The following is a 16180-nucleotide window of genomic DNA, read 5'->3' on the forward strand; positions in this document are numbered from 1 at the left end:
TTGGACAAATTTGAGGAGCAGCCTTCCCTGCTCCAATTGCCTATTATCTTATATTTTTACTCTCTTGAAAAGAGAGAAATAAACCCTCTATCAATGCAGCCAAGCCAATATCCTAACAAATACTTCCAAAAATTTGTTGGGTGTGGTGACTCACGCCTGTAATTCCAGCACTTTGGGAGGCCGAGGCGGGTGGATCACAAGGTCAGGAGATCAAGACCATCCTGGCTAACAATGTGAAACCCCGTCTCTACTAAAAATACAAAAAATTAGCCGGGCGTGGTGGCAGGCGCCTGTAGTCCCAGCTACTCGGGAGGCTGAGGCAGGAGAATGGCGTGAATCCAGGTGGAGCTTGCAGTGAGCCGAGATCGCGCCACTGCACTCCAGCCTGGGTGACAGAGCAAGACTCCATCTCAAAAAAAAAAAAAAGAAAAGAAAATTCAAACTGTGAGAAACTCTTCCTAACAAAAAATCCATTTCTTTAACAAATCAACCTCAAGAAGAAGAAAAAAATAGAGGAGAAACTTATAGTTTGAAAAAGAGATATATTAACTAACAATGTGAGAACCTTATTTAGATCTTCATTCATACATACTAGATTTTTGTTAAAGAATTGTTTATGAAACATTTGGAAATTTGGACAATGCCTGAATATTTGATTATCTTAAGTGCTATTTGTTCTTTTAGGCATAACAATATTTTCAGATAAAATGATGTAATGTGCAGGATTTACTCAATATAATCTGGGAAGGGAGAAATGAGCGGGGATGTGGATTAAAAAAGATTGGCCAAGAGTTGATCCTTGTTGAAGCTGGGCAATAAATACACAGGGATTTATTACACTATTCTCTTTCTGTCTTGAAATTTGAAAGCTACTTTTTGACTTTTTTTTAAAGAATCCTTTGACATCTGTATCTATTTGAAATTTTCTAAAAAATTTTGTTTTTCTTTTGAGACAGAGTCACACTCTGTCACCCAGATTGGAGTGCAGTGGCGCGATCTTGGCTCACTGCAACTTCTGCCTCCCAGGTTCAAGCAATTCTCCTGCCTCAGCCTCCCTAGTAGCTGGGATTACAGGCACCCGCTACCATGCTCAGCTAATTATTGTATTTTTAGTAGAGACAGGGTTTCACCATGTTGGCCAGGCTGGTCTCAAACTCCTGACCTCAGGTGATCTGCCCACCTTGGCCTCCCAAAGTTCTGGGATTACAGGCATGAGCCACCACACCCAGTCAAATTTTCTAAAATAATTCAAAAAAATATAACTGACCACTGGCTGGGTGTAGTGGATCACACCTATAATCCCAGCACTTTGGGAGGCTGAGGCATGCAGATCACTTGAGCTCAGGAGTTCAATACCAGCCTGGGCAACATGCAAAATCCCGTCTCTACAAAAACGTACAAAACCTAGCCTGGCATGATGGCACGCACCTGTAGTCCAGCTACTCAGGAGGCTGAGGTGGGAGGATCATTTGACCCTGGGAGGTGGAGGTTGCAGCAAGCCCAGATTACACCACTGTACTCCAGCCTGGGCAACAGAGCCAGATCCTCTCAAAAAATTAAAAATTATATATATATAATTCACCACATACAAAATTTCAGAGCGCAACTCAAGACAACCGAATCAAGGCAGATTTCCATGCCTGCTTTCCCCCACCACTCCCCAGCACCACCTCCCCATGCTCCAGTCAGGCCACTGCTCCTATCCCTTTCCTGTGGTGATTTTATTTCAAGGACCTCAATAGCTTTCCCTGTCACCGGGTCTTTTTGTTGTTGTTGTTTCAATACTGCTCAGTGAGATATAATCCACATATTATATGATTCACCCATTTGAAGTATACAATTCAATGGTTCTTGGAGTAGTCACAGATATGTGCAATCCTTACCACCGTCAATTTTTTTTTTTTTTTTTTTTTTTTTTGATACCAAGTCTCGCTCTGTCGCCAAGGCTGGAGTGCAGTGGTTCAATCTCATCTCACTGAAACCTCCACCTCCTGGGTTCCAGCATTTCTCCTGCCTCAGCCTCCTGAGTAGCTGGGATTACAGGCATGCGCCACCACGCACAGCTAATTTATGTATTATTAGTAGAGACAGGGTTTTGCCATGTTGGCCAGGCTGATCTTGAACTCCTGACCTCAGGTGATCCACCGGTCTCTGCCTCCCAAAGTGCTGGGAGGCGTGAGCCACCACACCCAGCCCACCATCAGTTTTAGAATATTGCCACAGTCCTTATCAGACACACACTCCGAAAGTTCTTAATACCTTCCAAACTTACACAAAAGGAGTTGGAGTCTTGATCGTTTCTCTCCCAGGAGACCTCTCTACCTCCTCTCCCAGGTAGACCTTCTCTATCAGTTTTCTTGCAATGATACACATTCCATGTACCATCCACCTTACATACATACAGTAATGTCCCCTCACTGGTCACCCTACCACAGAATAATGAATGATGGCCTTCCAGGAGCAGGCCCAGCATGAGCAAAGGCCTGGAGGCAGGAAGCTATGAGTGCAGGGGATCTCCAAGAACCTGAAGTCTTTCAAAGGTGAAAGAGGGAAGAAGCAGGAGATGGAGAAATCCTAGCTGGCCAAGGAGATTGGACCCAAGCAAGCCCACAACACTGTAGAGGTTGCAGGTGCCCCTGCCCAGGGAGGTAGAGCCACTCGCCTCAGGAGGAAAGCCCCGTGCCCCCAGCACCCTTTTCCTGTCCTCGGCCCCTCTCCAGAGGCCAGCACGTCACACCGGCTCAGCAGCCACACCTTTTAAAGCAGGAGTTTTCTTTATTCAAAGAAAAGAGATGTTTTCACTGCGGCAGGCCAGCTAGGAGCCCCCTCTCCTTCCCGTCCTCCCTTCTCAGGGAATCAATCTTCTTAAACCTCATCTTCCTAGAGACCATCTGGAGAAAACCGTTCAGGAAACTCAGCCGGGTACTAAGCCCACAGCTCCCATCCATCTTGCCCTGTCAGAGCCCAGCACTGGGGCCTTACAGAATCCTTATAGCTGGGGCTGCCACAAGGTTCCTGGCCACAGGAGCAGGCCCTACTTGTGCTCACAGCTGTACCTTCCAGACATCTGCCCCCTGCCCCACCCTCCCAATGCCTCTGAACCCCTGGTCCTGCTCTGCTGGTGTCCCTCAGCTGTAACATCCAGAGAAGTCATGTGGTAGAGTGTGGAACCTGGCTCTGTTGCGTGACGTTGGCCAAGTAAACTGACCTCCCTGAGTCTTGTCCCAATCAGTAAAATTGGGATTGATAACACCCTCCTTGAGAAGCTGTGGTAAGGATTAAATGAGATAATGTAATTTAAAATGATTCTCCTAATTAGAAAATTAGCCGGGCATGGTGGCAGTTGCCTGTAATCCCAGCTACTTGGGATGCTGAGGCAGGAGAATCGCTTGAACCTGGGAGGCAGAGGTTGCAGTGAGCCAAGATCACACCACAGCACTCCAGCCTGGGTGATGAGAGTGAAACTCTGTCTCAAAAAAATAAATAAATAAGCCAGGTGCGGTGGCTCACGCCTGTAATCCCAGCACTTTGGGAGGCCGAGGCGGGCAGATCACCTGAGGTCATGAGTTCGAGACCAGCCTGACCAACATGGTGAAACCCCATCTCTACTAAAAATACAAAATTAGCTGGGTGTGGTGGTGCATGCCTGTAATCCCAGATACTCGGGAGGCTGAGGCAGGAGAATCGCTTGAACCTGGGAGGCAGAGGTTGCAGTGAGCCGAGATCGCGCCATAGCACTCCAGCCTGGGCAACAAGAGTGAAACTCCATCTCTAAATAAATAAATAAAATAAAATAAAATGATTCTCCTTGTTTATTCTGCTCCAGCCACCCTGGCGTTGTTGTTCTCCAAATCACCAGCCATCCTCCCACATCAGGGCCTAGGCACCTGCCATTCCCTGTGCCTGGAAACTCCCTGCATGGCTAGCCACAGCTCATATGTTACCTTCTCAGAGAGGCCTCCCTGATCAGGCTATCTACAATAGATCCCTGCTCCTTCAGGCCCATCCTTTCCTCTCCCTTACTCTGCTTTAACGTTCTTCAAAGTTCCTAATGCTACCTGACATGTTACAGAGTGATGTGCTGTTGCCTGCCCATCCTCTCCACTGGAATGTCAGTTCAGTGAGGGCAGGGACCTCGTCTGTGTTGTTACCTGCCATAGCCCTAGTGCTAGGACAGTGCCAGGCACATAATAGGTGTTCAGCAGATAGTTAACGAATGAAAGAATAAATGACTGCCTGCATGAACAAGTCACCTTGCACAGTGCCTGGACCATCACAGGGGCTCAGCAAATAGGAGTTTTTTGTTTGTTTGTATGTTTGAGGCAGAGTCTTATTCTGTCGCCCAGGCTGGAGTGCAGTGGTGCAATCTCTGCTCACTGCAACCTCCGCCTCCCGAGTTCAAGTGATTCTCCCGCCTCAGCCTCCTAAGTAGCTGGGATTACAGACGCCTGCCACCAAGCCCTGCTAATTTTTGTATTTTTTGTAAAGACAGGGTTCACCATGTTGGCCAGGCTGGTCTTGAACTCCTGACCTCAAGTGATCTGCCCCCCTCGGCTCTCAAAATGCTGGGATTACAGGCATAAGCTACCGCACTCGTCCAGCAAATAGTTTTTATTGTTTCTAATTTGGAGGTGCTGACAGAGGCACAGAGCGGGCTTGGACTGGGCTTCTGGGAACAGGTGGAGCTGAAAAGAAGAACTTAGATGAGACCCCATGCTACCCACAGCCTGTTCTGAGGTCAAACACCACAGGGCATGACATTTAGTTAAAAGCGGGGCTTCACCATCAGAGAACTCCCTGGCCTGAGTGGGGCCTCCAGCCCTGCCATTGCAAGCCCTGCTCTCCAATGTCCAATGAGCTGGGTCAGAATAGGTAACGGGATTGGGATGGGACTGTTCCTGAGACTGGACAGACTCCTCCACCCTCACCTGGGCAAGGTGTCCAGCTGGCCTCAGCAATAGGATTGATAAGAGGCTCTCTGTCTCTGCTGCCTGACTAGTCACCAGGACAGAGTTTGCAGTAGACCTCTAGGCTGGGTACGGAATGAGATTAGGCCCCAGCCAGAGGAACTACAGAACAAGGTCATGAGTCTGTAGCCCTGAACTGTGCCACTGAGGCCTGGCATATCCCAATTCAGAACAAGATGGGCTCCAGCATTATGAAAGAAAGCCCAGGTTCATCCCCTTAACTGTGTAACTTCTGGCAAATCACTCAAACTCTCTGAGCCTCAGTTTCCCCACCTGTCAGGGGGAAATAACAATATCTACTGTAAGATGTTGATGGGATAATTATTAAGAATAATAATAGTTACCACTTACTAGCTCTTTGCTATGTGTGTTTGGAGGCAGGGGTTGTTACAATATCTCATTTGATCCTCAAAAACTCCCTAATGTTAGATGCTTCTATTCTGGTTTTTTGTTTCATTGGTTGTTTTTTTTTTTTTAGATAGAGTCTAGCTCTGTTGCCCAGGCTGGAGCACAGTGGCACTATCTTGCCTCACTACAACCTCTGCCTCCCAGGTTCAAGTGATTCTCCTGCCTCAGCCTCCCAAGTAGCTGGGATTACAGATTCGTGCTACCATGCCCAGCTAATTTTTTGTACTTTTTAGTACAGACTGGGTTTCACCATACTGGCCAGGATGGCCTTGAACTCCTGAGCTCAGGCAATCCACCTGCTTCAGCCTCCCAAAGTGCTGGGATTACAGGCGTGAGCCACCACACTGGCCCTATTTTGTTTTTAAAGATGAGGAAATCAAGGTTCAGAGAGGGTAGTGATCAGCCCAGAGACACACAGCTCAGAAGAATCAGAGCAAAACTGGACTCATGTCTACGGGTTGCAAAGCCCTATGTTAACCACCATCTAGAAAATGTACTTAAACCCCAGCACCTGGCCAGGCACAACCAGACCCCAAATAAATGTGAATATTTTTCTCCTTCCCTGAGCTTCAGGTCTGGGGGCAGGTGAGCACGGCTGTAAGGACTGGAGGGACAAGGAGCCAGGTGGCCCTTACACTGGGTTGAGGCCACAGCAACAGCCCCACCCTAGCCCCAGCCAAGCACAAGTAGCCTGGGCTGGTTTTCCCGGTCTTGACACCTCCTCCCTGGCCAGGGCAGGCTGGGGTCACCCGAGTAGAGGAAGTTCAGCCAGGTCAGTCTGCTGCTTCCTCACAGCTTTCCCACTCACATTTTGGCCAGGAATTCCCCGGAGCCCCTGCCCAGGGCCTGCGAGTTTATGCCACCATCCAAGCTGCTCCCTCAAAAGGGGACAGCCTAATTCACGCATGACCCACACCAATAAATCAGGGAGGGGCGGGGGGGTGGGGACATTCATAAATCCATATCAAACAGTCCCCAAATTATGACAGATGACATGGCAGTCATAAAATTGCACAAGCAAAACTCACCAAGTCATTAATTTCATGGCCGTAGAAAATAAACAGACACATTTTTTCGCGGCCCTAATAAATTTTTAAAAACTCAAAGAATGGTCCATCTGCTTCGAATAATTTTTAATTTCCTATTCTGTCTCATTCCCATTAGCTATTCCACTGAGATATTTGCTAAATTCTTTCATTTACCTCCTCCCATCTGTATTCAATTACCCTATTCCCAAATAGAGTGAGTTTTTGTTTCTCCTATGCGTGGGACAAAATACCCCCACCTGTACCTTAAAGCAAATGTTATGTGTGTTTTATTATCTGTTAGACCGTATGAGTCATTCTAACTCGATTGCCTGTGCGGAAAGGTTTGGAGAGCAATGTGATTTTGATGTTTTCTGGCTTGGTTGGAAAACACCTGCCCGATTCTCAAAGCTAATCTATTAACGTGGTAAATGCTGTAGCAGATGTTCCTGAGTGAGCGAGGGGCTGCGCCGGGCTATGACCGGGCCCGACATGTCGGGTGCACTGTGGAAATGTTCGAAGATCAGAGGCCAGCAGCGCCACTGGGGGCCGAGCTGTCACGAAGTCATATTTTCCGCTGGCCCCCGAGCTCTGGCTGCCTAGAGGCTGGCTCCCTGCTGCCTCCATGGGCTCTCAGCAGCCACTTGAGCTGGAAGGACATTTCAAGGTCATCTGGTCCACCCCACCCCCATGTTTTACAGAAGACAGACTGTGGCCCAGAGAGGAGGTATGCCTTGCCCAGAGTCACACACCATACTGAAAAGGAGAACACCCTTAGAGGTCAGAGGTGGGTACAGAAAGCTGAGACTTGTTTTATGGAGCTGAGACGGAGGGGGGAAGAGGAAAAGAATTCTATGGGCGCTTCCTTCCCCCAATGCCTTCTACCCAGCAAACAAGATCATTTGGAGATTTTCAATCTGAAATTCTCCAAGGCCGTCTTTCCTCATTCTGCAGGAGTTGGGCCAGGCCTGTGACAGAGCACAGAACCAAGAATCAGCCAAGGAGCCAACAGCTTGCCCAGGGTTAAGTTGGTTTCAACACTGTATGCCCTGGCACATGCAATGCTCCTTTTGCAAAGTCCCAGGAACACGGGCTTCCAGGCTGAGCTGCAAATCTTAGGAGGAATCATGGTCTCCAATGCTACACATGGCAGGATCCATGTAGCTGCACTATGAGTGCCCACACCCCCTCAGTCCTCAATATTTCCATACACACTGGTGGCTTCATACTATGGGTGCCTACAATACTGCCTGAGAGCTCCCTCTGGCCTGGGATCATGTTCAGTCAGCCCTCAGGACAAGCTAGAGGTGCTAGGGACTTGATGCCCACAAAGCAGCCCTAAAACAATGACGAATGGGAGTTGGAGTATAAATACCCCAGCTCCCTCACCTCACGGATGGGACAATTCTGAGACATGTCCTACATCAGTGGTTCTCAATCTGAGATGATTTTGGACTCCCGGGGACATTTGGCAATATCTGAGACATTTTGGTTGAGTGGTTGCTATTGGCATCCAGTGGGTAGAGGTCAGGATGCTGCTAAACTTCCTACTGTGCACATGACAGCCCCCTGTAACACAGAACGATCCAGCCCAGGCCAGATACAGTGGCTCATGCCTGTAATCCTAACACTTTGGGAGGGCAAGTCAGGCAAATCGCTTGAGGCCAGGAATTCGAGACCAGCCTGGCCAACATGATGAAACCTCATCTCTACTAAAAATACAAAAATTAGCCAGGCGTGGTGGCACACACCTGTAATCCCAGCTACTTGGGATGCCAAGGCACAAGAGTTGCTTGAACCCAGGAGGTAAAAGTTGCAGTGAGCTGAGATCACTGCATTCCAGCCTGGGCGATAGAGCAAGACTCTGTCTCCAAGACATTTGGCCCAAAATGTCAGTAGGGCCAAGGTTGAGAAGCCCTGTTCTATACCCTCTCCCAGAGGGACCGAGCCTCAGATGCCCACAGTGATGCCCTGCTCATTTAGGCACACTCTCCTGATTTCCTCCCACCCCCACCCAGCTCACTTCCCCACTGCCCTACCAGTGTCTCCTGGGCCCACATCCCACATAACTATTTTCCCTCAAATCTTCATCTCAGGGTCTGCTTCCAGGGGGACCCAACCTAAGATCATCCATTACTACAGTCATAGTGACAATCTTAGAAAGGTCTCAAAAGCCTGGGTTTCTATTTCAGCTATCTAGACTCTGAATACACATGTTCAATCCCAGTAGCACTCATATTGATGGGGCCACTTGAGGACATACACATGAGGGCGTGGCAGACCAACTTAGGCAGAAGGCCCTTTGTCCTCTGAAGGACTGGCTAATTGGAGCTGTGGTCACCCTACACAGTGATGTAAGACTAGAGTCCAGATTCAATGCAGTTCCTATCAGAGCCCCAGCTGACCTCTTTATAGAAATTGACAAGCTGATTCTAAAGTTCATATGGAATTGCAAGGACTCAAAATGACCAAAACAATCTTGAAAAAGAACAAAGTAGGAGGACTCACACTTTTGATTTCAAAACTTGATACAAAGCAAGAGTAATCATGATAGTTTGGTACTGGCACAAAAATAGGCATATAAGTCAATGCACTACACAAATTAACTCAAAATGGATCAAAGACCTAAATTTAAGAGCTAAACTGTAAAACTCTTAGAAGAAAACATAGAGTTTTTTGTTTAGTTTTGTTTTGTTTTCTGAGACAGGGTCTTGCTCTGTCACCCAGGCTAGAATGCAGTGGCTCAATCTAGACTCACAGCACCCCCTTGACCTCCCAGGCTCAAATGATTCTCCCACCCCAGCCTCCCAAGTAGCTGGGACCACAGGCATGTGCCACCCTGCCTGGCTAATTATTTAATCTTTATAACCTTGGATTTGGCAAAGGATTCTCAGACATGACCCCAAAATCATGAGCAGCAAAAGAAACAAAATTATAAATTGAACTTAAAACTTTAAACTTTTATGCCTGTAGGACACCAACAATAAAGTGAAAATGCAACCCACTGAAAGGGAGAAAATATTGTAAATCATATATCTGATAAAAGACCTCATATATTTTGAAGCTATATTATTGGGTGTCCATGAAGTTAGAATTATAATTTTCTCCTGATGAATTTAAATTTTGTTACTCACCCTCTATATTTCTTTTTTTAATTAATTTCTTATTTTTTTTAGAGACAGAGTCTTGCTTTGTCACCCAGGCTGGAGTGCAGTGGCCCAGTCTTGGCTCACTGCAGCCTCCAACTATTGGGCTCAAGTGGTCCTCCAACCTCAGTTTCCTAAGTTGCTGGGACCACAGGCACATGCCACCTTGCCTGGATTTTTTTTTTTTTTTTTTGTAGGGACAAGGTTTTGCCATGTTGTCAAGGCTAGTCTTGAACTCCTGGCCTCAAGCAATCCTCCTGCCTCAGCCTCCCAAAGTGCTGGGATTATAGGCAGGAGCACCACATCAGGCCAACCCTCTGTATCTCTAGTAACACCTTTTTGACCTAAAGTCTATTTAGTCTATACTGATATGTCTATGCTGGTTTTCTTTTGGTCGGTAGTTTTCAGGTTTTTTGTGTTTTTTTTGTTGTTTTTTGTTTTTTACTGTTTTACTTAGAATTTTTTAATCTGTCCTCATGTTTTAGATGCATCTCATGTAAGCAGCATTTAGCTAGTCTCTTTTTTAACCCAGTCTGATAGTCTATGCCTTTTAATTGGAGAGTTCAGTCTATATTTCTAGAGATTACAAATGTATTTGGCCTTCTTTCTTTCTTTTCTTTTTTTTTTTTTTTAAGATGGAGTTTCACTCTTACTGCCCAGGCTGGAGTGCAATGGTGCAATCTTTGCTTACTGCCACCTCCACCTCCCAGGTTCAAGCAATTCTCCTGCGTCAGCCTCTCAAGTAGCTGGGATTACAGGCATGCGCCACCACGCTCAGCTAATTTTGTATTTTTAGTAGAGATGGGGTTTCACTGTGTCAGTCAGGCTAGTCTCAAACTCCTGACAGGTGATCCACCCATCTCGGTCTCCCAAAGTGCTGGGATTTCAGGCAAGAGCCACCGTGCCCAGCCTGACTTTATTTCTATGATCTTATTTTGTGGTATTTTCAGGGTCGGTTTGGGTTTGGGGTTTGGGGTTTTGTTTGTTTTTGAGATGGAGTTTCACTCTTGTTGCCCAGGCTGGAGTGCAATGGCATGATCTCCTCTCACTGCACCATCTACCTCCCGGGTTCAAGCAATTCTCCTGCCTCAGCCTCCCAAGTAGCTGAGATTACAGGTGTGCACCAACATGCCTGGCTAATTTTTGTATTTTTATTAGAGATGGGGTTTTGCCATGTTGGCCAGGCTGGTCTCAAACTCCTGACCTCAGGTGATCTGCCCACCTCAGCCTCCCAAAGTGCTAGGATTACAGGTGTGAGCCACCGTGCCTGGAAGGTTTTGGTTTTTGTCCTGCTTTCTACGGATTTCTTTTCTTCTTCTTTGTTGCATTATTTTGAATTGATTCAGGTTTCACACTTACTCCATTTTTTCCCCCATTTGCTACTTTGGAAGACAGGAATTCTATTTCTTATTTTTTTATTGACGACTCTTGGCATTTTATTTCATTTTTTTGAGACGGAGTGTTGCTGTCACCCAGGCTGGAGTGCAATGGTGTAATTTCCGCTCACTGCAACCTCTGCCTCCCAGGTTTAAGCAATTCTGCCTCAGCCTCCCAAGTAGCTGGGATTACAGGCATGTGCCACCACACTCCGCTAATTTTTGTATTTTTTTAGTAGAGACTGGGTTTACCATGTTGGTTTTGAACTCCTGACCTCAGGTGATCTGCCCACCTTGGCCTCCCGAAGTGCTGGGATTACAGGCCTGAGCCACCTTGCCCAGCCAACTCTTCAAATTTTAAAATGATTACTGAACTTAACATAGTCTAATATTAACCAATATCATACCCTTCTCCTGGACAATGCAGGGCACTTTAAACACTTTACTTCCATTCACATCAGGCCCAGCCTTTTAGCTTCATCTCTTACTTAACCCCATGGAACAGACATTCTTTTGGACAGTAAGGGTGTTTATTTAGTTTCACCCATATTTTATTGTTTTCTCAATTCATCATTTTTTTTAATACTTCAGACTTTCTCCCTGAGATCATTTTTCTTCTCTTCATGTTCATTCTTCAGAAATTCCTTTGGGGGATCATGGGGTCTGTTGTATATAAATTCTCTCAGTTTTAGCGTAAATGAAAATGTCTTTATTTCCAAACTTAGTCTTGTTTTTTGCATTTGTTATTGAGATATAATTCACATACCATAAAATTCACCCTTTGAAAGCATATAATTCAGTGGTTTTAGTATGTTTATAAGGTTTTGCAAACACCAGAACTTTTCATCACTCAAAAAAGAAACTTCATGCCCATTAGCAGTCAATCCCTATTCCCCTCCAATACCTCTGGCTCCTGGCAGCTACTAATTTATTCTCTGTCCCTATGGATTTGTCTATTCTGGACATTTCATAAATGAAATCATACAACATGTGGCCTTTGTATCTTTCAATTAGCATGGTTTCAAGGTTCATCTATGTTGTAGCATGAATTAGAATTTTATTCCTTTTCATGACAAGTAATACTCTATTGTAAGGCTATACCACTTTTTTTTTTTTTACAGGTTTTCATTCTGTCACCCAAGCTGGAGTGCAGTGGTGCAATCATAGCTCACTGCAGCCTCGACTTCCTGGGCTCCAGCAATGTTCCCGCCTCAGCCTCCTAAGTAGCTGGGACCACAGGTGCATACCACCATGCCTGGCTAATTTTTGTGTTTTTTGTAGAGACAGGGTTTCGACATGTTGCCCAGGCTGGTCTCAAACCCCTGAGCTCAAGCAATCCACCTGCCTCAGCCTCTCAAAGTGCTGGGATTATAGGTGTGAGCCACCTCACCCAGCCACTATACCACATTTTATTTATTCATTCATTAGTTCATGTATGTTTCAGTTGTTTTTGTTTTGTTTTGTTTTGTTTTTTGAGACAGGGTCTTGCTGTGTCACCTAGGCCGGAGTGCAGTGGTGTGATCACAGCTCACTGCAGCCTTGATGTCCCTAGCTCAAGTGATCCCCTCCACCTCAGCTTCCCAAGTGGCTAGGACCACAGGCACATGCCACCACACCTGGCTAATTAAAAAAAAAAAAAATGTAGAGATGGAGTCTCTCTATGCTGCCCAGGTTGGTCTCGAACTCCTGGGCTCAAGCGCTACTCCTGCCTCATCCTACCTGATATGCTTTTGCTGTGTTCCCACCCAAATCTAATCTTGATTTGTAGCTGCCTTTATTCCCACATGTTGTGGGAGGGACCTGGTGGGAGATAATTGAATAATGAGGGCGGTTTTCCCCATACTGCTCTCATGATAGAGGATAAGTCTCATGTGATCTGATAGGTTTTTTGTTTTGTTTTGTTTTGAGACAGGGTCTCACTCTGTCACCCAGGCTGGAGTGCAGTGATGCGATCTCAGCTCATTGCAACCTCTGCCTCCCGGGTACAAGCAATTCTTCTGTCTCAGCCTTCCAAGTAGCTGAGACTACAGGCACACACCACCATGCCTGGCTAATTTTTGTATCTTTAGTAGATACGGGATTTCACCATATTGGCCAGGCTGGTCTCAAACTCCTGACCTCAGGTGATATACCCGCCTCGGCCTCCCAAAGTGTTGGGATTACAGGCGTGAGCCCCTGCATCCAGCCATTCTGATGGTTTTATAAGGGAAACCCCTTGCACTTGGCTCTCATTTCCCTCTTTGTCTGCCACCATATAAGATGTGCCTTTTGCCTTCCACCATGATTGTGAGGCCTCCCAGCCACGTGGAACTGTGAGTCGATTAAACTTCTTTCCTTTATAGATTAGCAAGTCTCACCAGGCACAGTGGCTCATGCCTGTAATCCTAGTACTTTGGGAGGCCAAGGCGGGTGGATCACCTGGGGTCAGGAGTTTGAGACCAGCCTGGCCAACATGGTGAAACCCCATCTCTACTGAAAATACGAAAAAATTAACCAGGTATGGTGGCAGATGCCTATAATCCCAGCTACTTGGGAGGCTGAGGCTGGAGAATTGCTTGAACCCAGGAGCCGGAGGTTGCAGTGAGTGGAAATGGTGCCACTGCACTCCAGCCTGGGCAACAGAGCAAGACTCAAAAAAATAATAAATAAATAAATAAATAACCCAGTCTCAGGTATGTCTTTATCCGCAGCATAAAAACAGACTAACACACTCCCTAAGTGCTGAGATTATAGGCGTGAGTCACCACACCAGGCCCATTTTTTGGCTATTATGAATAATGCTGCTATGAACATGTTAAGTCCAAGTTTTTATTTGGATATATGTTTCTAATTCTCTTGAGTATACACCTAGGATCCACACTTACTCCAAAAAGATAGTTTCAATGGGATATGTAGTTCTTCACTGGGGTGTATAGTCCTTAGTTTTGTGACTTTTTAAAAGCCTATTGAAATTAATATTCTTTCGGTCTTTCATTGCTAATTTGATGCTGTTATTACTAATCAGCCATTAGTCTAATTTCTTCTAATTATAGAAGTTGTGTGGCCAGGCACAGTGGCTCACATCTGTAATACCAGCACTTTAGGAGGCCAAGATCGACAGGTCGCTTGAGTCCAGGAGTTCGAGACCAGCCTGGGCAACATGGCAAAACCCCACCTCTAGAAAAAATACAAAAATTAGCCAAGCACAGTGGTACGTGCCTATAATCCCAGCTACTTGGGGGGTTGAGGCTGGAGGATCAATGGAGCCCAGGATACAGAGGTTGCAGTGAGCTGAGATCATACTACTGCACTCCAGTTTGGACAATAGAGTGAGACCCTTTCTAAAAAAAAAAAAAACAAGAAGTTGTGAACAAAAAAATGCTAATTTTTTTGGTTCTTTTAAGATCTTCTTGTCTTTGGTATTCTTCACTTTGACTATGATGTATCTATAGATATGATGTATCTATGAAGTATGTATGGATTTCTTTCTGTTTATCCTGTTTGAGATCATTGGAATTCCTGAATCTGAGGATTCATGTTTTTTAATAATCATGGAAAACTCTCAGGTACTGTCTCTTTGAATTTTGCCTCTCTCCCTTTTTACTTATAATTTTCAAAACTCTGCTTAGATGTATATTAAATGTTTTTTATTCCATCCTTTATGCCTCTTAACCTCTTTCATACTTTCCATTTTTCTGTGCTGTATTATTATGTGTAATTTTTTCAGATCTATCTTCCAGTTTACAAATTCCACCTCTAGCTGTATCTATTCAATTATTTAACTGTGTCATTGAGTTTTTAATTTCATACCTGATATATTTAAATTTCTAGAAGCTCTGTTTGGTTCTTTTTTAAATCTTCCTGGTAATTTTTATGACCTCTTGCTTCTTTCTTATGCCACAGAAACTGTGGAGGTTTCAGGCAGCCCAGTGAGGTAGATGTCCTCAGGGTGTGCAGCAGTTTCACAATCACTTACTTTCTGGACTGATGTTTCCAGTTCATTTCTGGCCTCTGGTAATTCCCTTACCTTCTTACAGGCTCTTCCATTAACTGAAGGGATTTCAAAAGTACTTTTTCTAGCATTGTTAGATGTTTTGCAGCTAATAGATTTGTCTGTCTTTAGTCATCATATAGATTTAAAATCCATTTGTTCCTTTTCCAATATTCATGCTTTCAGCAAATAACTATGAACCACCTACTTTGTGCCAAGAACTTCTGAGGATTTAGTGGGGAGCAAGACTGAGCCTGTCCCTCCCCACAGGGTCATTTACAGTCTGTGGGGAAGCCCGACACTTAACCAGGCAACTGCACCTCACAGTTAATCAGTGTTCTAATGGAGTAAGCATTAGTAAACAACACCATTCAGAGATATGTAGAGGCCAGAAACACTCTAATATTCAAATTGGTTCTCTTTCTATAAAAATTCAACATTTATTTAAGAGAAAGGACTATCTCACAAAGCAAAACCCAGGTTCTTTTCCTACTTTAGAAGGCATTAGGGAAGCTGTCTGTTATTATTCAACTACATGTTGCTATTGAAACATACACTTTTTAGGGGGAAGATCTGGTGCCCCATCTCAACCCCAAACTACTCAGAAAATAAATTATTCCAGCCACATACAGTAGCCTCCCAGAGGATGTTCTGGTAAATTTTTTTCATCTGACTACATTTACACTGGTGTTTTAGTTGCTGCCCCAGCCATCCCTTACTTCCAGTGTTCTGGGTAACTACTGCTGCATAACAAAGCACTCCAAAACAGTGGCTTCAAATGATAACTGTCTGTTCTGGGTTGAATTGTGTCCCCCCGAAAGATATGCTGAAGTCCTAACTCCCAGTACTTCAGAATATGAACTTATGTGGAAATACAATCATTGTAGATGTAATGAGTTAAGATTAGGCATACTGGGATAGGGTGAGCCCCTAATCCAATATGACTTGTATACTTATAAGAGGAGGGAAATTTGTACACAGAGACACACAGAGAACACAAGTGAAGATGGAGGCAAAGGTTGGAGTGATACAGCTACAAGCCAAGGGATGCCAAGCATTACCTACCACCAGAAGGTGAGAGAAGGGCCTGGAACAGAATTACCCTCAGAGGCCAGGTGCAGTGCCTCATGCTTGTAATCTCAGCACTTTGGGAGGCCAAGGCAGGCAGACCACCTGAAGTCAAGAGTTTAAGACCAGCCTGGCCAACATGGTGAAACCCCATCTCTACTAAAAATACAAAAATTAGCCGAGCAGGGTGGTGTGCACCTGTAGTCTCAGCTACTCAGGA

Source organism: Pongo pygmaeus, chromosome 8, assembly GCF_028885625.2.
Source record: "Pongo pygmaeus isolate AG05252 chromosome 8, NHGRI_mPonPyg2-v2.0_pri, whole genome shotgun sequence".
In the NCBI taxonomy this organism is placed as follows: Eukaryota; Metazoa; Chordata; class Mammalia; order Primates; family Hominidae; genus Pongo; species Pongo pygmaeus.